Raw genomic sequence first — 27,440 nt, 5'->3', positions numbered from 1 at the left:
TATTAGTTTAGAACCTGAAATTACTTTTTATATACAGAGATCAAAGAGTTCTGTCAATTTTCCTCCAGAAATGGTACGAATGTGATTTGTACTTACATGCGTGTAATGTATTTAGCTTTCAACGCTTGCAGATGCCACTGAATGCATTGTCCCACACAAATGTCGGGCTTCCTTTTTGTGGATGGCCCTTTTGTGACGTGTTCAAATGTATCATATTATACCCCAATCCTGCTACAGCCTTGAAAGAGGCTAGCAGTATCCCCAAATAAAAGCCTGCAATGCATAAGGTTTTTTTACGTTGTGTATGGTTGGAACTGAGGCGAATTTAGTCTCGTTTTTTTTTTCTTTCGTGCGCGGCAAGCAAAAAAGAGGGTTTAAAGCGCCGAAGCTACAGCTTGGCAGGAGGACGGATAAAACCATTTGAGGATAAATGACATTTTATTTACACAGACAAAATCGGAGCCATATTGTTCGGCATCCGTTTTTACATTGTGTTTATTTTAAACACGGAGCACTTTCCTGTGCAGTGGCTTGCAGGCCAGCTTTTTGCGGTAAGCAGCCCTGTCTGTCACAGTAGCGCCGACGTTGGCTAAGAGTGGCCTCATGAACTTATCAAACACTACAGACAGTGTGCTTGCGGCGTGGTCATCCCTTGGTGGGCAAACGAAAAGGGGGCGCTGCTCTAGTCGGGGCAATAACAGTTCAGCCAGCTGCTGACGCACGTTGCTCTTTTTTACGTGCGGCAGGGCAATGTCAACAGCCTTCTTAACGGTCACAAGGACCGTGACGAATTCTGACTTTGGGAATGTTAGCCCACCCCTTGATTGCAGGTCAATAAGCCCCATCAGCACGGGACTGGGTCCATCCGACTGGTGGAGGGGAGGGCAGAAGCTTCATGTTCTCCGCTCCTCAACTGCTCTCGCCACGAACCCTGCTATATAAGCGATGCTGGCATTTGCTATGGTTGATGGGGGCCGCTGCACTGAAATAGAACATACCCATATTAGTATATGGAGCTAGACATTCTGCAATGTATTTCCATTTGTGAGAGCACACAAAAAAACAGCTTTTGGCACTAACCTATAAAGAAGTTCCGCAGAGCAAATTTCAGACAGCATGTAGAGACAAAGCTTGTGCATGAACCAGATATGACATTTATCATGTCGCCACTCAACGTGCATTCCCTCAAAATTTTCAAATTTTGGGTATTGATACCACTCAGTTGTTATAGCCTTGACATAACGCGAAATGATCGCTTTTTGGTGGCGCTTCACATGGGTGGAGTAGGTGAACGAGTGTGCACTCACGAGGCATCGCTTTCAGGGATGTGAAGAGCTCGTCAATGTGCATCACAAAATCTTCAGTTCCCGTAAACCTTGTAAACCTGAAACAAAAATATGCACACTATTCATATCAGCGAAATATATGTATTAGACAAATCGCTGTTGACTGCAAAAGAACAGCACTAGTAGTCCAGCGAGCCAGCCAAGCGTAAGCTCTTGAGAAACATTTCATGCAAGATATAACTGGCTGGGGCAACTTGCGCTGTCTCGGTCGAATCATGCGTGGTTGCCTGTGCTGTTGCTTCAGCCGGAACATCAAGTTCGGATGACGTCACATTCAGGGAGGCACCATGCATACTGCAATACATGTAAAACAGTTACCACCACTACTAAGCAGCAGCCACATAAAAGTAAAAACTGCTTGTAACACATTGCCCATCGGCACAGCAGGATTTGCGTGCTCGTGTGTTCTGAACTGTAAAAAATTCCAGTCAGCAGGCAGGCTACAACACTAGTAGCTGCTCGCATCGTGAAATCGTAGTTGTGCAAGGGCCTGAAATGTGATAAGCTTTCTATTTTGAAACAAGAGACAACCAGTTCACAACTATGAGCACTTGTCCCAGAGCTCAAATAACATGCACCTACCTCAAAACAGTCTGTCCGTTTTCAACGTTTGAAGCTTGGGATGGGCACAGGCTGCCACTCCGCAAGATCCTCTCCAGGCTAAATGTCACGGCTCTTGCATCCAGACAGTCGTTTCCGCCAGCCATTTGCCGCAAAGAACTGAAGAGGAGCTCGACGGGGCCGCTCGAGAAGTTCCTTGTTAAAACATAAAAGAAGCCGCTCTCGAGAAGGTATTAATGCATAGTACCGTAGATTTACTTGTCAGCAAGATAGCTTCGTAGGTTTCAGGACTAAGAAACTTTTTCCAGCTCCTTTTACAGGCATTGTAGAGAGTTTCGAGGTAGTCTGGGAACTCCTTCTCCAGCCATTGTAGGCGTTCGTCGGTAGCGCAAAAAAGGTGCATTTGGTCAGGCTTTCTCATATGCACATGTGCTGTTCGGTTGGTCACATTTTGGATGGCAAACCACTTCTGCATCATCTTCATAAACAATGTTGTTGTGTCTGCGTTCCTGAACTGTTCTGCCTGAGGATGGTAACTGGGGTATTCTTTCAAAAAAGAAACCGGCGAGATAACTTCATCTGAAAACAGCTGCACTGCTCTGCCCACATGCATCTTCTCAAAATTAGTTGGCTCTATGTGCTTCTGTGTCAGGAATCGAACTGATTTCACAATCTCTTTTTTGAAGGACATAGAGCTGCTTCACAAACTCTCCAGTTATCGGCTGACTGCCATCTGTCATCTCCCCGCCCAGAAGAAGGCTTCGCACGTTTTTTTACAATGTGACACTGGTCAAAGGACAAGAATAGGCTTCTTTCTGGATCACATGGGCTGCGTTCCAATACTCCCAAGTAGACGGCTACTTAGACGTCTAGACGGACAGCCGCCATCTTGGGACGCGTTTCATTTCTCACGATTCGCCGAAGTCCACATCTATGCAGGCTAACTTGCTGTCTAAAGATGGCGAAGCTGATGTACGCGGATGAGCGAGTCGTACTCTTGCGGGCGTCGGACTGTACACGGAGTATAGGAAAGGAAAAATGTGAGTCATTTCATTATGATATTTGGCACGCAAACTAGTGGCTAATTAATCTTCGTGGACGTGCGATTCCTAGCAGTGAAACACGCAGGAGAAAATCGTGCAGTTGAGAGCTTTGCTACAGCAGCGGACGCTGTAGGTCTGTTTACGTGATCCGGCATCGTATTAGCACATTGATTTTAGAGATTTATACTCGCCGCTGTCGTTGTGTTCCTCGACGGGCGTTAAAACGGCTGGCGTGACGGTTAAAAATTGTGTTCTTCTGTTGCTGTATTAGTTGCATGAACTCTTTCGCGTACATTCTTTTTTATCTCTACACTCTCAGAACAGACACACCGGCATGTTGCGAATAGATTTTAGTCTTTGCACAATTAAAGCTCGCTGCTGTCTTTAGGTTTCTCGCCGTCTCCGAGTACCACGTACGGCAAACAGCAGGTTTAATGGCACGCATGTGTTTTCCTGTTGCAGTGTATATTAGCCGTATCGCATTTAGCGCATATTGATTACAGTCTTTCGTATTCTTTGTTATGTTTACAAGACCATCTGGACGAGCACGTTCGAGGAGAATGTACAGTTTAGCATCAATAATAAAAGAATAATCGCATATCTCTTTAGCGTCGTCTTCAGAGAGCGGCCCCGTCTGCTTCAAGTAGACTGACCGATAGGCACATCCACCAGTCCGGTTTACGCGTAAAGTCATTGCAGAAAAAATGTGCAAACTTGCTGAAAACACGTTTTTAATTATCGTTATTGCTCAGTTTGAGAAAAATTATAGTGCAACTGTTCATAAGCTTTAGTTATATTATTATGCTGCGAGGCGGCGTGAGCAGTAAACAAGTTCCAATACATGGACATGTAGACGGCTTCCTAGACGTCACACTAGACGTCTTGTTAGACATCGAGTATTGGAACGCAGCCATGGATGACTGACCACTGGCTTGAGAGAGCCATTGCCCAGGTGGCGCATCATTGTGACATTAATCTTGTGGTTTTCCGTGACAATCCGGACGACGTAGAGGCCACACTTTTCAACTTCAGCGATCATTTCTTTTGGCAGCTGATACAGGAGCTTGCCACTTAATCGGTTAGTGAAGAAAAAGCCGCAAGCCGCAAGGAATTTTGTACAACGTGGACAGGCCTCTTGCAACGAAACACAACACCTTGTTGGCAAGCACGATGTTGTTTACATTTTCTCCTGTCCCAGCGTCTTCTCTCACAGTTTGCTGACCAAAAAAGCAGTCCATTTTACGATCGTAGATGTATTTGGAGCTTATAGCCATTTCATCCACAATAATTGAGGAAAACCGCGCTTGCTCTTTCAGCTGCCCCACCTCTTGCTTTAGGCGTTCTTTCATTAATAGTACGATCCCACTTTCACTGTTGGATTTGCCAACATAGCGATGTATCGTGTTTTTTGAAGGTAATTTCAACAGTCCTCTGTTGCGTATGTAATGGTATGCCTTAGGGGAGAAGTAGTACAAAACTACACATTCCCGGACAAAGTCTGGAGACCACACCGGCCGTTGCCTTGACGCATTGGCGATCTGTTCCGCTAGGCAGTCTTCTAAGCAGAACTGCGCTGTGCCGACCTTGTCCAAGCACTTTCTCAACGCCGAGTGGAGAGTGTGGTTTTCAAAACCACTGAGCTTCTTTTTTAGGCGGCTGTTTTCTCGCTGCAGTCTCCCGATAGCATCTGCTTTCCTGAACAATTGCACTCTCATTCGGTTTATATTCCTTGAATCCGACTGCTTGCGCGGGAGAAGGTCATCGGTAGTTTGCGTCGCGCAATCAACTGCTGTAATTCACCGACTGCATCTTGTGCACTTGTTTTCTCATATCCTGCACCTTTCGGACTTGCTTCTTCATCTTCTAACAACGGTGCATGAATCAGGCTATCTTCATACACTACAGGAAACGAGCAGGCAGAAGTTGCAGAATGGCCTGTGCTTTTTTTCGCGGCCGCAGGCTGAACCAGCAGCTTCATCAGGGCTGCTCGATAAATTTGATGCCCTTGGTTTGCAATAGAATTCTGCGTCAATCGCTTCAGCTTACGTCTTTTTTTGTGGCTGTTGTGGCTGCATGTAGCTTGGGTAACCCGCGAACACGCTAGGAACAGCATCCCGTTTGAGGCGCCGCAGCTTTGTGGACCCTAAAGTATAATCCGAATCTAAAAAGTGAAGGCTGCAAACGACACTGCTAGCAGACTTGTCATTTGGGACAAAATCTTTTCTTGATATGGCCTTCAGCCATGCTTGGCGGCGATCATCATTCGCGGGAAATTCGTGAAAACTTATTCCAAGTTTTTTTTTTTGTCAGAGTGGCAGAAAGGTACGCAGCAGTACATTTATCTGACAAATACAGAAGCAGATAGGATTGTGGTGCGAAGCTCATGACAGAGAACCGATGCAGTTTTCATCACACAGCAAATAATTTAATTGCGGGATCACATTAGCTACACGAAACCACTCGCACATAGCAGGAACACATGCAACATAGCAAAACAAAGCCCCGCAAAACGTTCTCGCTTCAAGATCAAAAAATCAGAGCTCAGAACTTCTGACTCTCGTGGTGGCGTATAAACAATGCACGAGCGCTTATCGTAATTAAATATGTTGTTCGAGCCAAAGAGAGCTTCGCTGTAAAGTAGCTGCCCAGTACTTTAAAAATCGAGTGAAAGGCACAAAAAGCATACCTGAGTTTTGTCATACAGCGCGGGAACTTCTGCAACACACACAAAAAAAAAACCATTCAGCACGATGACATGCAATCTGGACGAAATGTTGCGCGGTAAAAGCCTCGGTTGCCCCAGTCGGCTTTTAGACGACCACTAAAGCTGCATGCAAAAGCAATCCGTAACTGTTTAACGTGCCTCGACTTCTTTGTAGCAGCAAGAAGGAGTCGAAAGAAATTGACTTCGTATTCACTGTTCTGCGTGAAAACGTGGCAACAGGGTTGATGTCGCCACTGAAATTGCAGGCAGTGCCGGCCAGGGGAGTGCCGCTTGAGCCTTGGGCTAAGGTCGCCACCTCGCGGCGTGTTACGGAGTTAGCATAATTACACTTCTACGCTGCGCTACGCGCCGAATGGGACAGCCTGAGCAAGGGCACGCCGCCGGAGCTGATCGCGGAGGCTTCGATTACACTTCTCCGCTGCGCTACGCGCCGAATGGGACGGCCGGAGCAACGGCGCGCCGCCGGAGCTGATCGCGGAGGCCACGCGTTGACATTTCCGGCGCGCCCGCCAGAGGGGGCTTGGCTGGAGAGTAAGCCCACTGCCCTCTTCTAGTTCACTTTAGCAGCTAAAGGTATCAGTTTTGGGATTAATATCGGCCAGCGCCGAATGAGGGCGCCACACAATCGGGTTTCAGTTGTGTGGCTAGAGTGGTTAGAGCGCAGACAAACAGAGGTCGGCCGCACTGCAGTCGGATGTCATGGACGGGTGGCCAATGCAGCCATTCAAGGCGACCTGGGATGGTCTAGTTTTGAGGCAAGGGAGGCATGCAACAAGCTGGAGTACCGCTGTCGACTGCAGTTCATGAGCCGCAACCGATGGGCAAGGCGGGTCTGAATACCTCGCTGCGACATGCCTACGCACTACATGGGTGAAGCGCCTCCACAGGATAGAAGGCAAGTATGGACTTTTCCAGACACCCATAAGTGCCGGATCGGCAACGGCATGGAAACAGGAGGCAAGGAGACGGGTCCAGAATCGCCAATGACTACTGGCGCTCGCGGAAAAACCGACACTGGCTGTGTACCGCGAGTGCAAAAACAGCATCAGACCCGAAGAGATTTTTGACAACGGCCTGGGGAGCGCATTGCTGTTTGAGGCCCGTGCCGGAGCGCTGCGAACACTCGTGTACCACCGTCGCTTCGATGCAACACCAGAAGCACAGGTAGCAATATGCCGAGTGTGTGGCGACGCGGAGGAGACCATCGAGCACCTGGTATGTCATGCCAGAGACTCCATCCGATGCCGACAGAGGGCACCACATTCCCGCAGGCGCTCGGGTTTTACGGTTCTGCAGTGGACGATGGAGACAGCTCCAAGGACAAGAGCGAGGGGGTGCTGCGAACCAAGCGTCGACTAACTCTTGGGTGGAGCACTGTGTCTAACAGCGCGAAACCGCAGAGTCGGAAGTGAACGAGGTCGATGAGTGAACCCCCCATCTCCTGACATTAGCCTTTGCGAGTTTTTCTTTTTTCTTTTTCCCCCCTTTTTTGTGCGTTTTATCTTTCCCTCCTTGTGCGCTTCCTTCTTCTTGTTTTTTGTTTTTGTTTTTGGTCCGGGTGACCAACCTAGTGGTGCCCACCCGTTACAAAGGGCAAGGCCTCAAGTATCTATCTATCTATCTATCTATCTATCTATCTATCTATCTATCTATCTATCTATCTATCTATCTATCTATCTATCTATCTATCTATCTATCTATCTATCTATCTATCTATCTATCTATCTATCTATCTATCTATCTATCTATCTATCTATCTATCTATCTATCTATCTATCTATCTATCTATCTATCTATCTATCTATCTATCTATCTATCTATCTATCTATCTATCTATCTATCTATCTATCTATCTATCTATCTCTCTATCTATCTATCTATCTATCTATCTATCTATCTATCTATCTATCTATCTATCTATCTATCTATCTATCTATCTATCTATCTATCTATCTATCTATCTATCTATCTATCTATCTATCTATCTATCTATCTATCTATCTATCTATCTATCTATCTATCTATCTATCCATCCATCCATCCATCCATCCATCCATCCATCCATCCATCCATCCATCCATCCATCCATCCATCTCTATCTATCTATCTATCTATCTATCTATCTATCTATCTATCTATCTATCTATCTATCTATCTATCTATCTATCTATCTATCTATCTATCTATCTATCTATCTATCTATCTATCTATCTATCTATCAGCGAACGACTATCATCATCATGTAATCAAAGCAGCGAGAAAGAAAAAAAATTGCGAGCTCTCGGGGTCCGGGCGCGTGATCATTTCGCGTGCTGGCGTTCTTTTCGAGCACGTTTATCGTCGTGGCTAGTCGCAGGGATGCTCTTCGGCCAACTGTGGACGTCCTGGATGCAAGGATTACCCATCTGGACGTCAGGTAAACCTATTTGCCGCCGCCACAGTGTGAGGGTGCCTGCATTGCACAGTGGCGTGATGCCTTAATATGCCTTCTGTTTAAGGTGCGCGCAGGCATTTTGTTCAGCCTTACCATGAGCTCTGGCTATGTCTGGCAGCGATCGAGATCGGAGACAAAGGGCTGAGTCCCCGAAGCGGAAGCCCAAGCCGTTTGCATGGTTGGCCTCGTCCCAGCAGTCAGGTAAAAACTGCAAATCCAAGCGGCCTTAGATTCTGGCTGGGCTGTTCTGAGACCTGTTCGCGCGCATACATTCGCTGTGTCTGGCGTCGGTCGGCTTCGAAACAACTGCCTCGAAGCTCGCTGGCAATCGAGTGTACTGCAGCTGCCTCTCATCAGCATTCATTTCCACCGCAAGGCGATGTTCTACGCGCGCATATATTCGCAGTGTCTGGCGTCGGTCGGCTCCGAGAGAGCTGCCTCGACGCTCACTGGCAATCGAGTGGGCTGCAGCTGCCTCCCATCAGCATTCAATTCCACTGCAAGGTGACGATCCAGGGGATTTGCATCTGCGCCGACTACATGCGCGGCGAGATTTGCAAACCTAACAGGCAACCTGTCTCATTTTTTTCAGTAATGACCCATGCATCGTTTATGCTGTGCTTCCGTGGACAGGACTAGAAATAACTCGTCTTCAATAGCAGGTATAAGCATGAAATGCTTTACGCAGGGAAGGCGTAGCCCATTCTAGTGCGTCTGGTAAGTGGTGTTAGCCGCACTCGGGTTTTGAGGAAGTTCTGTCATCAGCCAAGCTGGACTGCGCGCTCGGCTTCCTTCGGCGGTCTTTGTGTGTTGCGGCCCGCGTAACAAGCGTCGCGTGCCGAAGAAGACGTGGCGCCAGCACACGATGCGCAGAACGGTGGGGCCTTGCCCTCTACCGGACGCCGCTTCTGCCGTTCAGTAGACGCCAGCGTCGAAGCAGCCTTAACGCGTGCGGGCGCCATCTGCTCTTCCCCGGCACGTATCCCGCGCTAGTCACGAGGGTCGCTACAGGTGCTATGCGGTCATTCCAGCCCCTATAGGTGGCGCGGCGGCTGTACGACATGGCGGACGAGGCGGTGATGGCGCCGATGGCCTGATGCCATAGCAAAGCGGCTTCTTGACGTGGCACCTTTGGTGTGATTTTTAGAGTCTAGATAAGCAGCAGTAAATTATTTTTGGTTATTAATAAGATCATATGCTTAAGTTTGGCTTCATTACAGGCTCGAAGTAAATATTTTTCGACATGAGCATGGAATCGCCAGTTCGTAAGTGCCGCAAAAACTCCGTTTGAACTCACGAGATCAGCATAGTGAAGCGCGACAAACGATTTGAACTGTGACTTTTTGCGTGTCCTCTTTCTTGTTCTTTCGGCATTTACCAGAAAGCGGAAAGAAACTACTTTAATAACCCAGACAGCCTGACGCTATATTTGGTGCCCACAAAGACTGCGGCCCTTACCCGCATAAATACGTTATGTGTATTGATTGCGAGCTGATCTTATAAGAATTTAATTGAAAAAAAAAACAGTATTTGGTAACACTGGCCACAATAACTGTATTTACTAATTACATCAAAGATCAAAATCAAGTTTTTAATGTTGGGCTGCATCAAACAACCCAGAAAGATCAAAATCCTTGAGCCTACAAATTCAACTGGTGATTTGCTGCTTGTTTAGTTAAACAAAAGTTTTACCAGTGTTCTACATTTTCTCACGAAAAGATTCTGTTCGGTGCTCCGTAATGTGGGCTAGCTTTACTGCAGGCTTAATTGTGACCCAATAAGGCTATAGCCTATCTGCAACGTATGTTGGTCACATATATGCGGTTATAGAAAAGGCAATGTAGCTGTTGTTTGAAGCGGAAGCCAAGGGATCATTCGAGTAATACAGTTGAAATTAGCGCTCAAAATGTGTTTTTGACTAGCGGGGGAAAATGCTATGATCGAATGAGCAGACGACAGTTTCCAAGAAGCGTTTGCGGTTATTCATCCGCATTGCGCATTATATTCGAGAAATGAAGGTATAATTAAGGAGTTCTTGCTATTCATGTCGCTATTTAGCAATCACGTTGTGGCCAGAAAGCCGTTTAATCTAGACCAGAATGGACTGAAGCGTAATGAAATATCTTTCTTTTCTGCAAACGTCCGCCTTAAAATATAACCAATATACTTCATATCAGCTCAGTGTTTAAGCACTGCACGGTTTTCATGCAGCTGTAACACGCAACGTTGGTCGCATGAACAAAACTCCGAACAGGAATGCATTAACGACACAATGTCGTGGCGTCAACAGAGTACGCCGCTGAATCGTGTCATTGGGCTGAAACTCGTTACCAAACTGCAGAATGCACTTAATCACTGCTTTTTGAACTGTTTACGTATTTGGCAGAAACGACATGCTTCCTGTTTGGAATGTTCGCACATCGTAGAGTAACAGAATATGCTTATTTTTGATGTGCATCTTACGCTCCTAACCACTGCGATTGCACGGGCCGCGCAGAGCGATCACCGGCTCGCCGCTTCAGGAAGAAGCCGCGTGGAGCCGCCACCGTCGCTGGAACAACCAAATAAGTGCCGCAGAGTGCAGCCGCTTCTTCGCGAAGCTGTCGCGTGCAACGTTGCTTGGCGCATTCGTAAGGTTCCTTTCGCTGTTTGAAGCCCCATAGCGCTCGCCGGCTCTACAGCGACCTCCGCGAACAATCGTACTACGCATTGCATTGGCTGAATCACTTAGATGTGGCCACTTTTGGAGTTAAAGAGCACCTTTTTTCAGCTTAGTACTTCTGAATACAGCTAAGACATGCTAACTAGCAGGCTGATAATGATAATGAATAGCTAACTTTTAACTATTACTGTTAGGATCCTCAATTATTGAGAGGCGGGTAGCCCTCTGTAAGTAATATCCATATCAGTTTTTAGAATGTCGAAAACTGTTACCCTCGATGCTGTGGCCCAAAGAATTTTGGCTATTTCGACAAGTTACATGCATAGGAGAGGTTGCTTTGCCTACAAGCTTCTCGAATGCGCATGTATTTTCTCGTCATGCAGCCAAAATGTTTTTGGCCATAGTGCCAAAGGTAACCACATTTTCAAAATGATAAACACTTATACGGATATTGCTTATAGTGGGCTACATGCCCCTCAATAAATAATGAGCCGATCTGTACTTAAAAAGTGTAACTTTTCAATTTTAGTTGTCCAGCTTGCTAGTTAGCATGTCTTAGTTGAATTCTGATGTACTACACTGGTGACAATGCTGTGCTGAAAAAGTGCTCTTCTAAGTCAAAAAGCCTACTTTTTTAAATTTTGGAAAGACTTAGGTGAAACACCCTGTATAGAGGCCAGGGAACGCTCTGCGCCGAGACCGTTTTTGGCACGTCCACTTAATGCACGCTCAACAACGACTTTCCTATTCACTGATTTTATAAGAAAAATGACTCTTCAGTACCCTACCTATATCCCTTGAAGCTTGCCCCTATAAGACATATGCCGAGAGTCTCTCAATGTTTCGCGCTTTGTGCCACATTTGTAGAATCTTTTCATTTTGCTACCAGCACGAAGCAGCGTTCTCACATAACGTTCCCACTCGCATGAAATTCCGAGAAAGAAAAGCGTCGCGTGCTTGCTGTCAGATAGGCAGCTGTGCATGCATGAAAATTACATGGTAAGCACTTTCTGAAGAGGAGACTGCAGGGTCACAAGGTAACAGAGAGATGCAGCCTGGTCCACGCTCGATCTGTCTTCTGCAGTTACCGGATCAAAAGACGTTATTGCAAACATGGGTGCCCGTGGTACTGGTGCATTCAGTACAATAACTCCAGAGATAATGGACTGACACTTTGACAATGATATTTGTCTGATTAGCCGCCGCTGTGCCTCACTGGTTATGGTGCTCGGCTGCGGACCCGAAGAACACTGGTTCGATTCTGTCAGCAGCAGTTGCCTTTCGATGGAGGCAAAATGCCAGAGACCCGTGCACTGTGCGATGTCAGAGCACGTTAGAGAACACCCAGTCAGTTGAAATTATATCCGGAGCCATCCACTACAGTGTCCTTCATAGCTTGCGTCTCTTTGGGATGATAAACCCCATAATCCATAAACCATTTGTCTGTTTCGGTCTGCCACGTGGAACCAGAGAGGTAATATTATTACCAACAAGACTGCATGAAGAGGCCGCTAGGAACGATGCACTTGCGATGGGTTCCGCTTTAAGACTGGTTCATTTACAATATTTTGGACCGGAATAGAGAAGCTAAGGAAACAGTGCATTTAAAAACGGAATCCTGTATGAATTGGGTTGGTAAAATAAGCGAGTCTAACACAATTTGAATGTATCTGTATATTTGTTGCTTGAGTGATTATTAAACGAAAGGAATATTCGCGCGGAACAACAAAGCGCTATAGGTGGTGCAATAAGTCATGGACATAAACCTCTAGCTGTCAGAAGACTCAACACTGATATCCAAGAGCCTACACAAATAGCGAAGTGAGGGTTCACTCTATGACGGTCATGTTGTACGCATAAGAAAATTACTGTTGGCTACTGAAGGCAATTTGCCAACAGACTAGTGGAAGTTCTGAGTTGTTGAGAGAGATGAGTTTCAACCTTATGTCCCCAATATTGGGCATGAAGGCAAAGTTTGCTGAAACTGGCTGAACCCCTATGCGTCGCTGAATCATAAATATCTTATGTATGAGCATTCTGAACGTCATAAGAATGGCACGAGTGCTGACGCGGAGCCCTTCTTCCCGCTGGACGACTTCTTCCAGCATGAACAGAACCAACCGCGGGAGCATTTTGTGTGACGCCAGAGTGTGCCCTGTTTTTGAAACAATCGTAGAAAAAACTAGTGTGTCATATTTAAATTTCATGCCAATTATCCGAGAACTATCCAAAACCTTGAAACGGATAGATTTTCGAATAATATTGAACTTGGATTCTTCGATTCATTCAAAGAATATGAATAGAAGGATATTTGATTTGCTTTTTCAAAATTTTGAATTATTTGTGCATGCCTAAATAAAAGAAAACCCACAGAAAGAAAGAATTGTTGCAGGAATGGCGCCATGATGGATGTATGTTCCATTTGTGAAATAGTGCAAGTTAGCCACTCGTAGACTTGGTTCACTAGGTGTTGCATTGTCGCTTTTGGTCCTGTAAAGCGTGGTTGGTTGTTTATCTCGCGTTTTCACCGTCTCCCATTGTTCGCTTCACGGGCCCGCTGCTACATGCTACACGCTGCAGGCCGGAGCTTGCTTGCAGATGCGAAGGACTTGACATTTCCGATCGCTTGTGGTTTACTACAATCATTCCTGATAACACCTCGCCTATTCATTGAACTAAGAAACGCATGTTTTGTGGGATTATGCCACTCGCTAGATTATTATTTTGTGTTAGCATTGAAAAACACAAAAAATCTCATAACGCTCAGCAACAATGATGTGTAATTTAACTGCATTCCAACCCATTGTTTCGGAATGTAGATTCGCGAAGAGGACTCTTGGAGAAGGTTGAGATTGAGCACGCGTAGTAGTGTGCTGTTGCAAGTCATTGCATTCTTGTTTTCACAGCAATGAGCAGCGCTTTGGAACGCACATTGGGCCATTGGCATCAGCTGTGAGGTGCAAACAGCTGTGATTGCAGCAGGCACTGAAAGTGGTGAATGGGTTATTTACAATGAAATAATAGACAAGCAAGAAAGGAAGCTGTATTATTAACTTTCGGCAAAGGAGAAAATGTTTGTGTCCATTCATAATCGATGTAGCCATGTAACTACTACTTGCGGCTATTTGTGCTTCTTTGCCTTTTGGAGGCATAGGTTCTTGGTAGTGCCATTTGAGGTGTGGTTTTGTCTTTCTCGAAAAGGTGAACAGGAATTTCAACGAAGTAGTCACGTTGAGGACAGTAGTTTGAAAGTTATTGCCCCGTTGGTGGTCTAGTGGAGCACTGGTTTAATTACTGAATGAGCAGCGTGCACTCCTGCAATTGAACCCAGTGTTTTCAAGGACTAACTTCAAAGCAATCAATGCTTGTGTCAACTTTCCACCTTTTGTCATGTGATCCCACTTTGCCGAAGTCACATGGACATTGCCCACCAGAGAAAGGGAGAGGGCAGTGCTGCTATTGCTGGCACATCTTCGGCCCAGGACATGAAGTCTGGGAATTTGTTTTAAACGTCTTCTGCTTTTGTTTTTGTTTATGGCGACAAGAAAAGCTTACACTTTGTGTTGACTCTAGTTCGTGAATATCGATCACATAAGTGTGTTGTCTTCTGAGCTGATATCTTTGAAGAGAAGAGTTGGTTCATTCTGCTATGTCGTTTCAGGCGATTCGGGTCGGTACACAGCCACAGTCAACCACAGGCCACAGCCGTTAGACGGGACGTGGCTCCTAAGCCTACCCCACCTGTGCAAGTGAGCTCACTACCTGCCATAATTTATACCTTTGTAAAGCAGCAAGTACTTACCAGCCACCATTATGCAGAATGAATAAAATTACTAGATGCTCATGCCACCGCTCAGCACAGATCCTATTAGAAAAATGCACATGGGCTAAGACAGGGTGGGGTAAACATTTAGGAACTGTAGCGAAAATCATTCTCGAGTAGAAACATATACAGTGAAACCTCGATATAACGAGCATGAACATTACTAATTATTGGCAATATTGAATTCTTCGTAATTATTTGTGACAAACGCACACAATTTCTGCTTTATATATCGAATGTGGTTGGCCATGAAATGGATATTGTACCGTGTCCAATGTAACGCTGTTGTTGTTTATTATTTCTGTATATACCTTTTCCATGATGCCGCCCTCACTCAATGCTCTTCGGGGCCTGTGTGGTATCAATAAATAATAATAATATATCGAACTGCCCGTTCAGATGGAGGCAGCAGGCTTCGCCGCACTGCAATAGTGACGTGATGCGGCAAGCATTCGCGCCAAGGTTTGCACTTTTATCTCGCACTTGCCAACAGCGGATTGTGGGTTGCAGTCAGCAGACATTCTCGCCTCTGGCGTTCATTGTTAGCGCCCTGGAAGCAACAGCACAAGTGGTTGTAAGCTTGCAGTAACAACTCTGCATTCATGTCTACTGTCGCAGAAGTGGTGAAAACGATAGCTTTCACTGTGACATACCACTTTCCACGCGACACTGCTGTGATGCCGGGAAGCCACCGTAGCCGGTGCTTGACCTGCACTTGTGCTGTGCGGGTGGTTTTGCGGCCTTAGGATCCGCGAGCACATTCGAAACGCCGCTAAAACATTAGAAAACGTCTCTTTGTTTCTGTAGTAAGGATCGCCAGGTTTGAGGGCTGTTCAATGACCAAATTGCGCCGCTGTTGGGAGCGTTTTTGACGAAATTTTATATTAAAAATTTCAGCTATAGCGAACTACTTTAAGACTTATTACTTTTTCGCTATAACATGGTTTCTCTAAAGAAGTTACTACATTAAACTAGGCGGGAAAATGGAGAAAGACGGGTAGTAGCGTCATACTTATTTAGAGACGTTTTTAAATAAAGGTGAAATAATTAGTAGAGCTAAGCTTACCTGCTTACTGCACTAATCAGTGAAACCAGACTGGCATTAGTGGTCGAGATACCTGGAGCTGCAGGCCACTTTTGATGTTTCACGGGCGACTGTCTTGTTGGGCACTTCTATGCTCACATGCATACTCTGTCTTCTTGTGATAGCAGTCTCAGATCGATTGCGTTCTACACTTCATGGTCTCGAGGGCCCACTTGCACGAAGCAAATAAGACTACCAAGTTCCCAGTCTAACCTTATTCACAGTAGAGATCCTTCCCTGGATTTGTGTATAGGAAAGGCACAAAACTGGCTAATTTTTTCGGTGGACACCTCAAGCGTGCAGCACCAAAAAAGATTGGAAGGTTGAAACATGGCTGCCGTGGCCGGCCTGGACTGAAATAGCGTTGCTTGCGGGTGCAGTGCAGGACGGGACTAGAAAGCATTGTGCACAACCAGAGATGCATGCCTGATTCTGCATCATGAACTGCCCCTTTCAATCATCCTTGGCACAGGCCACGGCGCACTTGCTTGAAGAAAGTTAGAAAGTCTAGTTACCAGCTCCAGCCTGATTCGCAGTCTTAACCACGCTGCTTGAAGTGGGCTAGAGTAGATCCTGCGCTGGATTTGAGTGAAGGAAAAGCACTTAACTGACTCACTTTCCCGGTGGACAATTCGAACATGCCGGGAGTAAAAAATAGGAACTCTAGTTGGAAACAAGCTTTTTGTCGGCGTTCGTGTTTCTATCTAATGGCGCTAGCCTTATTCCTTATTCGCAATCTAGACTCCCCGCTAGATTCGAGGAAAGGAAAGACTCATGACTGGCTCACTTTGTAGGTGTACACTTGAACCACGCAGTGAAAAAATGCAAAAGCAGTGCACGTAACATTGTGCTGTACAGTGTCAGTGCACAAAATATCCCCAGGTGGTCAAATTATTCCGGAGCCCTCCACTACGGCACCCCTTTCTCTTCTATTACCCCCCCCCCTTCCTTCCTTTCCTTATAGGGCGGTTGAGGTACCACCGAGGGATGAGACAGTTACTGTGCCATTTCTGTTCTAAAAAATCCTTAAGCACACGTGGTTACCTGTCATTGAGGAAAACGAGCACATTGTACTAACACAAGCCTGGTTAAAGTTTTCAGCATACTTTGTGATATGAAAACCTTTCCTTATAATATGAAACCATCATTTACAGCCATAGTCATAAATCTTTTACAGGCAGAACATACATCCCACGTAATGCAAAATGTTGCTGCAACATCTGAATGGCCACAAACATTATAATGATACGTTGCCTGATTGTTGCTAATGTCACTATTTTTGAACCCCAGGTAATGTTACAAACAGCGCAAGATTTGGATAACATTGATATGACATTATGCTGACGTGTTGAAATGAAGTGCACAAAATTAATATTGCCGCTTAATTTTTGTCAGCAGTTGATCAAAACATATGCACATCCTACGTGAAAGAAGTACCCTCCTACAGAGGTTAAGCGCTAAGAAACTCAAAGCAACTGATTGAAAGGTGGTGGTTTTTGACAGTGCAATAATGAAGTAATTAACACAGCAAGCATTTCCGTGGCAATTAAGTCAAACGATCAGTCATGCACGAAACACTTACGAAAGAAAGAGTACCAAATAGAAAACGTGCGCTGTACACATATACACATGCTAGTAATTTTCAGCAAGCTTATATATCCCTTATATTAGGTGCTCGTTTTAGGGAGACCGACGCTTTCCCGGCAAGCAAAGTTATTTTGTGCATTTTTGAACTTGTAGCAAAAATTATGAATACAAGTGGGTACGATAGTGTTGCTAATAACTTTTATTAAAACAGCCATTTCAGTCCCCGCTGCAGTCTTTGTGCGAACCTTAGCCAATTTCATTCGGCAAAAACACTTGTTAGTTCTCAAGAAGATGCCTTTCTGAGCTGTATTCTTTTGATGCTTTAGTATCCTCCAGTTATATTGCAATAAAAGTTCACGAGAAGCATTACAATTGAATAGACTACATTATCAGTGAATAATTTGCCTTGTCAGTATTATATGTTGCCTAGTTCTGTTCACAAATGTTATGGACTCAGAAACATTGGCGAGGTTTTTGTTCCCAGTGTTGGTGCTGTGTATGCCCGTATATGTTATTTTTGTGTAATTCTGAAACATTATGATGACATACCTCAGGCAATGTTACTTCACGTTTTGTTGCTCAATGTTGCTTGGAAGTTGTTACTTGCAGGCAATATTGAGGCAACATTCTGCGTTACTTGTGACACAAGACATCTTTGTCAAAGAATAATGATTATCGAAAAGCTACAATGTTTTTGGCAACTTTGGTGTAAAACTCGATTTGTGGCTTTTCTATGGGAATGCTTTGAGGCCATTGATCATTCCTACCGCCCACAAGAGCAAGGTAACCATGCGCATAGTAGGAAATGCACCTGGCTAATTATTCTAGCATTCTAGATGCAACGGTAGGTCCTAGTCAGCCTTGACGCATTTGGCAACCTGGCCACTGTGGTGGCTTAGTGGTTATGGCACTCGGCTGCTGGCCCAAAAGACGTGGGTTTGGTCCTGCCATGGCGGTTGAATTTCGATGGAGGCGAAATTCTAGAGGCCCTTGGGCTGTGCGATGTCTGTGCACGTTGAAGAACCACAGGTGGTTGAAATTTCCGATGCCCTTCACTACGGCGTCCCTCATAGCGGGAGTCACTTTGGGACGTTAAACCACCATAAACCAAACCAAACTATTTGGCAACCGGCAAAGGCACCACACTACACCCATGTGCAGAGGGCAAATTGTTTTGACGTCCTGCCTGTCTCCTTGTACTGCTGGCATGTGAGCAATGCAATAGAAGCTACATGAAATGCTGAACTAAAATTTTGAAGTCTTCTCTGAGGTGTAGTTCATCATTTTCCTCAATAATTTGGCTTTGCCATGTTCCTTGCAGCGTTCATAGGAAGGGAATAGCAAATGTGGTAGCTTTTGACAGCAAATGACAGAAAGCTGGTCAAAAAATGTAGTATTTCATGGGGTTAGGTCGCTTGAGACAGTCAGCAACTTGAACGAAATCTGCTTAATATAAGAAAGAGGCTCAAAATCTCGTGAGAGTACTTGTGCTCGGGTAGAAATTGAGTGTGTGCATGGTTGCATGAGTTGCTTAAAGGAAACCGTGATTTTTTTGATCTCGTCGAATTTAGCACTATTCAGATAGCTTGCATGCTTTGGTGGCTTTTTCAAGACTGTAGCAGATTTGTCAGGAACGGGAAAGTGGAAAAGATGTTTTTGTATAAGGTGTACCAAGGCACTGTTTCTTTTTATTGTGCTCAGCCGCCGCTGTTGCTCAGTCATTATGGTGCTTGGTTGCTGATCTTAAAAGACGCACCATCATTCCCAGCCACGGTGGTCGTATTTCGACGAAGGCCAAATGGTGGAGGCCTGTTGCTGCACTTTAAAGAACCCCAGTTGGTCGAGACTGTCCGGAGCCCTCCCTACGACATCCCTCATAGCCGGAATCTCTTTTTGATGTCAAGCCCCATAACTAAAACGAAACAATTTTTGTGATGAGTGTTTCTGCACCAGAAAGAAGCTTGTGAAATACCCCTTTAGTGAGACTTTGATGCCACCGTGGGAGATCTGCCTTGGAGTTCTTGTTGGACATCATAAAGAAAGGCACTCACTTACCCTTTGGTGGGCTCCTGGTTCATTTGAAACATTGGTGGATGTTTGTTCTATGCTTACACATGACTGATGGTCTGTTTTGTGGAGTTTATGCACCTCTGCTTTAGGCTTAACATTCGCTTGCAGGCAAGAAAAGTTGTTTCTTTCTTTCTCTGGTACAGTTCTGCCACCCAGGTTCGCAGAGTCCTGCCTCACCATCACCTTCACCACGAGGCCAGGAGAGCTCAGAGGTTTGTCGCTTCTTTCTGTGTCCCAGTGCGCCTGCGAGTTGTTTGCACTTGGTCTCCGCTTCATTGATTGTTCGAGCTGTGTCTTCCTAGACTTGTACAGAAAAAGAACAAAGGTAGCATTTCATCAAAGGCTTCCAGATGCAGGAAAGAGTGGTGGGATGCTGCACCAGCTGCATAGTACCTAATTGCACCACAGAATCTGCACTTGGCATGTTGCCACAAATGCTAGTTTCGCAGTGAAATTGGTCCAGTGCTGCACCCAGCTGTTTCCAACAGGAACGGGAACCATACCCAATATCATACCATCTTCCATGTAATGTTAGTGTCGTGATGCCTGTGGACGCATTAAATAGTTTTCTGTTGGTGGCATTGGCCATATATAATTAACAACCAGTATGAATGAACAAACAAAGGGTAAAAATAAAATTTATGAAGTCGATTTAATTGCATTTAAACAGCACATACATAACACGATGGCTACTATGTACTGCTGTTCATGATAGAATGTACACCACTTAAGTTGCCTCTCGAGCAAGCCATATTTCAGGCCCTGCCTCCCGTCTTTGCGGCTCTGCCTTGAAATCTTGTTTTTTTTCCAGACACTGCATTAAAATTTCACCATTCTATCGTCTGACCCCTCAGTTTGCCTCCTGCATTCTACATCTCTCACAGCTTCTCACTGGTGTCACTGCACATTTCTTGTCTGCCTGCTTCCAAATTCGCAGGTCTTTCCAAACCGCATGCTCCCGTTTTTGCATTTTCGGTACTGGCCCAGCAGGGCATTGCGAAATCAACTTCAGCCAATGTTTCTGTATCTTCTATACATCAAGCATCTTTTCGTCAATCATCCATTTCCCTCATGATCATATCGCTTCACTCTTTCGAGTGGCTTCTAAATGACATGGGAGCTTTGGCAAGAAGCACGATATCCTCCTGTGTGCTTTTTTTCTTGCTTTAGTTTTACTGCCTGGTTCATTTTTTTATTCAGAACCAGATTCATGCAAAACGCTTTTGCGCACAAGAAGTGAGTTTTTTCTTGAGCTGTGATGGAAAGGGGTTTGGTAGCACATGGTCATGTCACTCTTGCAGTAGTAGATTCGTCAACTTTTATTTGTTGGGTAATAACCCAGAATAGCACATGAGGCAATGAGCATCTCGACACATAAAACAATGCATTCCATCGATTCTGTAATGAAAGATTAAGAGCAGTCATCAACAGGTGTCTGCATTGCAAAATTTCTTGTTATCTGTCGCAAGCAAGACGCAATGCACCAGTAGCTGTGCATGTTATGTGGGCAGAGTTTGGGGGTTATTTTGGAGCGACTCATGTTATTTTGTGGCTCCGTTTGACCACAAAATATACTCCATGCCAGTAGTTCCTTGCAGCACTACCAAAGCTGCGATGAGTGCAGAGGCAACTTTCTCACGCTGTGAAATGTAGCACCAGTATAAGGTAAGCATATGGGCAAATGGGATAGCTTTCGTTAAGTGCGCATGTGCCAGACTCTCATCTTGAGACTTAACGTTTGCGACTCTCACGTGCTCTAAAACATTGTTTTCAAAATGGCGATACCCTTCGAAGCTGGATCCTTTTCCTCAGACTGAATTCATCATTGTTACTGCGGTTTTCTGTACATTCCCTAGCCATAAATGAGGCACCAAGCTTTCTCTTCATCTCACCTCACCTATAACAAAACGTACGAGCGATAAATTGGCTCTATTTTTTAGAGTGAAAATTTTGCCGTATTTAATCCTAAAAAGAAGTGTTTGTTACCAAAATTGGTTTGTGTTTTAAGAACCAGATGGCACCACTTGGCTGGACTTATCGTTGAGTCTCCGTTTCAATACACTGAATTAAAAGTGCAAATGTGACAAATGTCATAACGCCCTGCAAAATGCTTTCGGTTAGGTGATGTAAGCCTACGCTTATGGTACATACATAGCGTCGATTTATACTCCTAACCATATCTATGTACACCGCAAGCAGACGACGCGCAGACTGATAAGCACGCGAGAACACATTTAATGCACCCTCTTGACTGGGTGAGGAGGTCTCTGCCTTTTGTAGTGCTGCAAGTTAGTTATGAGATGCAGTATAGGCTCTGCATTCATGTTCTGGCCATCGTTGTGGGTAAGCAGAAAAGGGGTGCCCTGCATTCGTTAGTGTAGTTTTGATGTCTGTGCATTTTTTTATTGCAGGTGACATATGCGCGATGACACCACGCCAAAAGCTGGTTAGTGCATGTCGTGTTCTGAAATGACTGTTAAGGTGCTGCGTTCCATCTCCTTCTCCTTTGTGTAGTCTTTTGCAATGAACGATTGTGTGAGCAAAAAGTAGTGCGACAAAGAATGCATATGCAAGAAAAAAACGACACCAGAAAATTGCTGGAGCACAACGGATTATTCGTCCAGTATAGCAGAGCACACATGTGTGCATCATTGTGAAGAGCACAAACCTATCATGCGACCACTGCAGAAAAATTGGTACCATTGCTTGTGTGGGAATAGAGATTGCTCTTCAGGAACATAAATTCACTTATACAGATCGTCACTGAGCTTTTTGCACATTCCTTCTGCTGCTGCTTTTTTCCGTGCTAAATAGGTACCAACTGTTCCAGGTAGGCACAATTCTCTGGGGGTTAGCGGCACTGGCGTTAACTTGTTTACACAAGTCCGACGTTACAATGAAATGTAACAGGATGAGGAAGTTCGAGTTCTCGCAAGAAAAACAAGTTGATTATAAATTATAATGCAATCTTAACTTGTTCAAACCAATACAGCCAAACACTTGGGGAAAAAAGGAAACAGATTGGTAAAATACATGGAAGCAATGAATGTGTTCATATTTGTAAGGCACGAAAATACATGTGGCACCATTGGGCGAAGCAAAGCCATTGACGCCTTTAAGGGGCTTTGAAACGGGCTCTAAGAAAGTTTACGTGTGCCTGTGATGTAAAAAGATGCTGCTTCATGAATGTCCTCCAGGAAAAATTTTTTTGATAAACTTTGTAGAAGCTTTGTTATCTGTAGTGAAAATTTGAATTTCAGTGTCTTCGCATCTTTTCCTCACCTCTTGTCACCTTTGCACACTGAAAGGTCAGAGCTCCTCCACCGACCCCATAGCCGGGGGTGCAGCTTCGGGACTCGCTGGAGCTATGCCACTTGTTGGTCACATCCATGGTAGCTGCGTGACGTCTAGAAGACTAATGAATAGCCATCTCTGAACAGGTATACATTGGAGCGGTGCAATGGAGGAGGGTGCGAGCATGAAAAAGCAGTCGGAAAGGGCTTGTCAACTTTCGGGCATGATTGTGGGTACTCCTCTGTGTGCAGAAGTGTATTATTCAGCTCTAGTACTCATGACGAAACAATACAATGATTGAGTGAGTTGGTGGGCTCTCCTCGGAAGGTATTTCAGAGCCCCTTCCTTTCATGCCGTCACCACCTTGTCAGTGTTGCTTTCTGTTTCGTGCAGCCCATTCCAATGCCCATTCTCCCTCATTTTCTTTCCCTGCTTCACTCAGTACGTTCTCTTATCAGCGAGTGCTCCATCTCTCTAGGGTCTTCTAAAAGCGGCTTCTGCCAGCGTCTTATGAGTTGTGTGGTGAGGGTTGCTGTAGCTCTCTTGAGGGGCAGCGGGAAAGGGATCTTTTTATTCTCACCTTGGTTTCAAAAACAAAAATGCCCCCATTTGTCAGGTTGAGCTAAACGTGGCTTGGGTGCGCTAGCATTTATGCCCTTGTCTAGGTCGATAAGCTAGACTGACGCAGAAGCCCTCCAGAGTGTAGGGCCGCACGTCATTGCTTCTCCTCGGCAATTTCAGCTGCCTGTGTCAGACGCATTATTTTTTGCTCACCCATAATGAGTAATTTTCATTTTAGCGCGAGAGCGTTAATACACCTATGTCAGAAAAATTGTCCGGTGTCTGCATCGGAGACTGTTTGAAGCCTCGCATCCAGAGCATCTGGAGCAACTGGCTGCTCTGGTGACCTCGGTGGGCCACCTAGGTCATGTGGCCTTGTGCAGTCATCACAACCTGCCCCCTGGATTGTGAGCAAACTGACCACTGTGACGGGTGGCAGTTGAAATAATGATTGTTCACGAGAGGCCCGGGAAGAGCAACCTGGATCGCACAAGCCCCACCGGGGGCAGTACCTGCCATCGCAGGGAAGTGGCAGATCGTTTATAATTCTTGCTTCACATTCACTGATCGCTAAGAATGCTCATACCACTGCTGACACAGTAGTCCAGCGGTTAACCGCTACACCATTGCACCAGGACTGGTAGGATGACTCGCAGCGATCTGTGAATCTGAAATCAAAAGTTACGATTTCCACATGTATGGGTATTAACATATTAACGCTATTGCATCATAGTATTAAGGCTGAGCTTTACTGTCTTCTTCAGTTTCTTACTCAGTCGTTCTTGGTTCAGTCTGTCTCAGACATTCTGTCTATCCTCTTGCCTACAAGTGGAGAGCTGGATTTCCTTTTCTCTTTTGGCAGGTGGAGAAGGGAAATCCCCCTAAATACTGCTGGCCACAGCTGGCAGGTGGAGGCTTCACGTGGACGTCTTTTACACTTATGACCCATCTAGTGCTAGCTCACTAATAACACGAGGTGCATTCTTAAAGGGATACTGCATAAAATTTCAGGCGGTCTAATTTTGTACTCGAATGAAAGCTGGCGTTCCTAAGTCGACTGAAACCACATCATTTTTTTTGCATGAAGCCAGGGGAAAGCAATTTTTGCCCTCATTTTTTCTTTAAACTGGCGCATATGGCGGCGGTGCCCTGGGAAGCTGTGACGTCACATGTATCCATGCCTCTGTGCCCGGCCGGCTTGGCCGCTTGTGTCACAGCATGCAGCTGCTGCAGCTGCGTGGATGCTACGCGCTGCATAGGAGATGCGCTGCGAGTGCCACCGCTTGTGTCCGGAGTCGTTTGAACTCGAATTTGATCCACGCTGCTGCCAGGCCACTGAAGGTTCGGGGTGCTGAAGTATTATACCGCTAAAGGTTGTAACAGTAGTGCAGTGGGGGAAGAGACACGCCATGTCATGCTTTCCCAAAGGATGCTAAGCTCTGAAAAATGGTTCCATGTGGCGCAGACAAACCTTCGCGACAAACCTTCTATGTTCGAATTTTTATCGCAGAAATTTAATCCACAACGACTGCGACATAAATTTTCCTCTGCTGCTAATCCTCATCCCACTGAAACAACAGTGCCTCAAACCTGATGCTTTGCCATATATAATGTGACGTATACTTGTGAGGGAGACATTCTTGAAGACCTGGAGCGAGGCAGGAGGAGGCAGTTGTTGTTTTCCTCAATACCACGGTAATGGCGATTTATAAGCTATAGCGCAAGTGCTACATCAGCGTCTTCCAGTTCAGCTGTGGGCCACCTCGCAATACAAGGCGGTAATGTTCCTTAGAAAGTGCAAAACCGAAAGCATGACTGCCGCGCTTTAGCGAAAAGGAGACCCAAACTACACGAAAATTACAGTTAACCTATAAATAGCACTGTTTACGGCAAAAAGTTCACTCTTTAGCATATATTAGTACACATAATTATAGAGAATATGAAGGCTAAAACATGCAGCATTTGTTACAGGTGTATTTTCCTTGTCAAGAGACAGTTCGAATTATTTGCACTGGTTCGAGTGTTTCGCTGATTCAACCTTTGATGAGAAATATCGGATGCGAGGCGGAACATAAATGCACATTATAAACGCTCTAGTCTTCCTTATTCTGAATTAGCAGTAAATTCACCAAACAAACTGCCGGGAGGCAGTATATATGCATGCTTGAATGGCGAGAAAAATAAATATATCGTGTAACAGTGTTTTCATGCGAGCATGCTCCAAAATAAAAAATAAATGAGCGGAGAGGTTCTTTGCTCATATCAGAGACCTTCAGAAAGTAACAACGTTGGCAGTTTACTAAAAGGCCAATGCCAAGAGCATTGTGCGCCAGATCTTGTTCATGGTAGTTAGGCACACAAGTCTGGCAGCGTAGTAACAGTGCTCCAGTCACAGAAACTGCATGCTGGATGCTTTTAGAGCGTCAAGCTCTACTTTTAGCGCTTCAGGTGTCATCGATAAACACAAATGTTAACCCAGTGGTTGCCATGGTAACCGAGGTGGTTACGTAATGAAATGAAATAACAGGGAGCAACGTGATACCCGAGCACTCCAACTCAAAACTAAACTATGTCGGTCCAATATATATAATGCCGCCAATATTTGCAGTGTTTGTTCGTTTTTCAAATCTGCCGCGACACCACCTTATCGCTTTGTTTGCGACGCAAGACGCGACTAGATTTATCTCGATTGATCGCAGCCAGGCAAAGCTGATTCTATGTTGTTCCGGAATGTTCTAGTAACTTTGCGCCCTTTATCTCGAATGTTCGCTATCAGCTTTAAATTGAGCACGTCCGACAGCGGCGGGCTTTCTGTTCGACGACCGCCGAGCACGCTTGTCGCTTCGCCGCCGCCGAGTGATTCAGTCCATTTTGGGTGCAAGTCAGCCCAATAAACAGTTCTTTTAGAACACCCTTTCGTCCGTCTTCATCGCTGCTTCGACTGCCGTCACCACTACGTGACATCTGGTGGAGGTGCTGGGTAGCAGCGTCTTTTCGCTGTCTGGTGCGGTCCGGCAGTTTCCCGAACTCAGGCTCCTCTCCCTGGAGACGTCGGCTGGCTCGCTGAGCTGCTGGTTCGTCCTCGGGTGTGAAGCGCTTAGGGCTGGGTTCACGACTTGAAGGGGGCGTCCGGAACATGGAAGTTACCCCGCACCTCCATCAGATGTCACGTAGTGGTGACGGCAGTCGAAGCAGCGATGAAGACGGACGAAAGGGTGTTCTAAAAGAACTCTTTATTGGGCTGACTTGCACCCAAAATGGACTGAATCACTCGGCGGCGGCGAAGCGACAAGCGTGCTCGGCGGTCGTCGAACAGAAAGCCCGCCGCTGTCGGCCGTGCTCAATTTAAAGCTGATAGCGAACATTCGAGATAAAGGGCGCAAAGTTACTAGAACATTCCGGAACAACATAGAATCAGCTTTGCCTGGCTGCGATCAATCGAGATAAATCTAGTCGCGTCTTGCGTCGCAAACAAAGCGGCTGGAGAAGGTCATCGCATACGCTAGCCGTTCCCTTTCCAAGGCCGAGGCTAACTATTCGACCACTGAGAAGGAGTGCCTTGCCATCATCTGGGCTACGTCGAAATTCCGCCCCTACCTCTACGGACGGCCGTTCAAGGTGGTCAGCGACCACCACGCGCTCTGCTGGCTTGCCAATTTGAAGGACCCCTCTGGCCGACTCGCTCGATGGAGTCTGCGTCTCCAGGAGTTCTACGTCACCGTCGTTTACAAGTCCTGACGCAAGCACTCTGACGCCGATTGCCTCTCACGAGCCCCTGTAGATGCACCGCCGCCGGACGACGATGAGGACGCCTTCCTGGGACCCATCAGCCCCAGCTCTTTTGCTCAGCAGCAACGCTCGGACCCCGACCTAAAAGGCCTCATTGAGTACCTTGAAGGCAAGGTTTCTTCACCCCCCGCTTCTTTCAAGCGAGGACTGTCTTCCTTGTGTGTGCAGAATGAGGTCCTTGTGAAGAACTTTACAGCGAACAAAACAACCTACCTCCTTGTTGTACCTACTTGTCTCCGCGAAGAAGTTCTACAGGCTTCACACGACGAGCCGACAGCTGGACATCTCGGGTTTACTCGCACCCTCCGCCGCATTCAAGACACGTATTACTGGCCCCGACTGTCTGCCGATGTCGCACACTATGTGAAAACATGCCGAGATTGTCAGCGACGAAAGACTCCTCCCACACGACCAGCAGGATTTCTGAACCCCATTGAACCTCCCTCAAGACCCTTTCAGCA

At 45.8% G+C, this 27,440-nt stretch overlaps 1 pseudogene; it reads right to left on the bottom strand.

The window, feature by feature from the left end:
- Window positions 1–500: 500 nt before the first annotated feature.
- On the bottom strand, window positions 501–22,726 carry LOC144123537 (uncharacterized; annotated as a pseudogene).
- Window positions 22,727–27,440: the final 4,714 nt, after the last annotated feature.

This window comes from Amblyomma americanum, chromosome 1 (genome assembly GCF_052857255.1).
Source record: "Amblyomma americanum isolate KBUSLIRL-KWMA chromosome 1, ASM5285725v1, whole genome shotgun sequence".
NCBI lineage: Eukaryota > Metazoa > Arthropoda > Arachnida > Ixodida > Ixodidae > Amblyomma > Amblyomma americanum.
The sequence above is the reverse complement of the archived record's forward strand: the minus strand, read 5'-3'. Positions and strand labels throughout refer to the sequence as shown.